General features: G+C 36.2%; 1 pseudogene; it reads left to right on the forward strand.

Moving 5' to 3' along the window:
* Positions 1 to 541: 541 nt before the first annotated feature.
* LOC137770325 (replication protein A 14 kDa subunit pseudogene) lies at positions 542 to 1,213 on the forward strand (annotated as a pseudogene).
* Positions 1,214 to 3,061: the final 1,848 nt, after the last annotated feature.

A 3,061-nucleotide genomic window follows, 5' to 3' on the forward strand; every position in this document is an offset into this window, starting at 1 on the left:
AGGGCTGTCCTTTCGTCTTGTATATGGTTTCCTTTGCTGGGCAAAAGCTTTTAGGTCCCATTTGTTTATTTTTGTTTTTATTTCCATTACTCTAGGAGGTGGATCAAAAAAGATCTTGCTGTGATTTATGTCAAAGAGTGTTCTTCCAATGTTTTCCTCTAAGAGTTTTATAGTGTCCAGTCTTACATTTAGGTCTCTAATCCATTTAGAGTTTATATTTGTGTATGGTGTTAGGCAGTGTTCTAATTTCATTCTTTTACATGTAGCTGTCCAGCTTTCCCAGCACCACTTACTGAAGAGACTATCTTTTCTCCATTGTATATCCTTGCCTCCTCTGTCATAGATTAGTTGACCATAGGTGTGTGGGTTTATCTCTGGGCTTTCTATCTTGTTCCATTGATCTATGTTTCTGTTTTTGTGCCAGTACCATATTGTCTTGATTACTGCAGCTTTGTAGTATAGTCTGAAGTCAGGGAGTCTGATTCCTCCAGCTCTGTTTTTTTCCCTCAAGACTGCTTTGGGCCGGCCTTGCATTGCAGTCATGGTGGATATGATGGAGTCACCCAAGGTGCGCATCAACGCCAGCATGCTAGCTCAGTTCATAGACCAGCCCGTTTGCTTCGTAGGGAGGCTGGAGACGATTCACCCCACTGGGAAAATGTTTATTCTTTCAGATGGAGAAGGAAAAAATGGAACTATTGAGTTGATGGAGCCTCTTGATGAAGAAATCTCTGGAATCGTGGAAGTAGTTGGAAGGGTAATGGCCAAGGCAACCATTATGTGTGCATCTTATGTCCAGTTTAAAGAAGATAACCATCCTTTTGATCTTGGACTTTACAATGAAGCTGTGAAAATTACCCATGAGTTCCCTCAGTTTTTTCCTTTGGGAGTTGTGCAGTATGGTTGAACTTGATGAATTTTTTATGATTGCCAATGAGCTACATTGAAGATTATTAAAGGAGGCCCCTGATATTTAAAGGAGAGATTGCTGTGATTTTTAATACTGTTATTTGTTCTCTTTTTAATTTCATTTACCTAACGTTATTAGATATTCCAGTATGCCATTTTCAACAGAACTGGTTTATTGACAGTTCTCACCTAAGTCCTCATAAAGAATCATTTCTCTGGCATATGGTCAGATTAGATGCAAGAAAAAAGCAGCTGGCTGAGTTTAGTTTTCTGTTTTATTAATAAAAGTTTAAATGATACAGAAAAAAAAAAAGACTGCTTTGGCTATTCAGGGTCTTTTGGGTCTCCATACAAATTTTAAGATTTTTTGTTCTAGTTCCATAAAAAATGCCATTGGTAATTTGATAGAGATTGCATTGAATCTGTAGATTGCTTTGGATAGTATACTCATTTTCACAATATTGATCTTCCAATCCAATAACATGGTATATCTCTCCATCTGTTGGTATCATATTTAATTTCTTTCATCAGTGTCTTATAGTTTTCTGCATACAGGTCTTTTGTCTCCCTAGGTAGGTTCATTCCTAGGTATTTTATTCTTTTTGTTGCAGTGGTAAAAGGGAGTGTTCCCTTAATTTCTCTTTCAGATTTTTCATCTTTAGTGTATAGGAATGCAAGAGATTTCTGTGCATTAATTTTGTATCCTGCAACTTTACCAAATTCATTGATGAGCTCTAGTAGTTTTCTGGTGGCATCTTTAGGATTCTCTATGTATAGTATCATGTCATCTGCAAACAGTGACAGCTTTACTTCTTCTTTTCCAATTTGTATTCCTTTTATTTCTTTTTCTTCTCTGATTGCTGTGGCCAGGACTTCCAAAACTATGTTGAATAATAGTGGTGAGAGTGGACATCCTTGTCTTGTTCCTGACCTTAGAGGAAACGCTTTCAGTTTTTCACCATTGAGAATGATGAGTGCTGTGGGTTTGTTGTATATAGCCTTTATTATGTTGAGGTAGGTTCCCTCTATGCCCACTTTCTGGAGAGTTTTTATCATAAATCGGTGTTAAATTTTGTCAAAAGCTTTTTCTGCATCTATTGAGATGATCATATGGTTTTTATTCTTCAATTTGTTAATATGGTGTATCACATTGATTGATTTGTGTATATTGAAGAATCCTTGTATCCCTGGGATAAATTGACCATGGTGTAAGATCCTTTTAATGTGTTGTTGGATTCTGTTTGCTAGTATCTTCTTGAGGATTTTCGCATCTATATTCATCAGTGATATTGGTCTGTAATTTTCTTTTTTTGTAGTATCTTTGTCTGGTTCTGGTATCAGGGTGATGGTGGCCTCATAGAATGGGTTTGGGAGTGTCCCGTCCTCTGCAATTTTTTGGAAGAGTTTTAGAAGGATAGGTGTTAGCTATTCTCTAAATGTTTGATAGAATTCACCTGTGAAGCCATCTGGACCAGGACGTCTGTTTGTTGGAAGATTTTTAATCACAGTTTCAATTTCATTACTCGTGATTGGTCTGTTCATATTTTCTATTTCTTCCTGGTTCCGTCTTGGAAGGTTATACCTTTCCGAGAATTTGTCCATTTCTTCCAGGTTGTCCATTTTATTGGCATAGAGTTGCTTGTAGTGGTCTCTTAGGATGCTTTGTATTTCTGCGGTGTCTCTTGTAACTTCTTTTTGATTTCTAATTTTATTTATTTGAGTCCTCTCCCTCTTTTTCTTGATGAGTCTGGCTAATGATTTATCAATTTTGTTTATCTTCTCAAAGAACCAGCTTTTAGTTTTATTGATCTTTGCTATTGTCTTCTTTGTTTCTATTTCATTTATTTCTGCTCTGAACTTTATGATTTCTTTCCTTTTGCTAACTTTGGGTTTTGTTCTTCTTTCTCTAGTTCCTTTAGGTGTAAGGTTAGATTGTTTATTTGAGATTTTTCTTGTTTCTTGAGGTAGGCTTGTATTCCTATAAACTTCCCTTTTAGAACTGCTTTTGCTGTATCCCATAGGTTTTGGATCGTGGTGTTTTCATTGTCATTTGTCTCTAGGCATTTTTTGATTTCCTCTTTGATTTCTTTAGTGATCTCTTGGTTATTTCATAACGTATTGTTTAGCCTCCATGTGTTTGTGTTTTTTACGT

This window comes from Eschrichtius robustus, chromosome 10, assembly GCF_028021215.1.
Source record: "Eschrichtius robustus isolate mEscRob2 chromosome 10, mEscRob2.pri, whole genome shotgun sequence".
In the NCBI taxonomy this organism is placed as follows: domain Eukaryota; kingdom Metazoa; phylum Chordata; class Mammalia; order Artiodactyla; family Eschrichtiidae; genus Eschrichtius; species Eschrichtius robustus.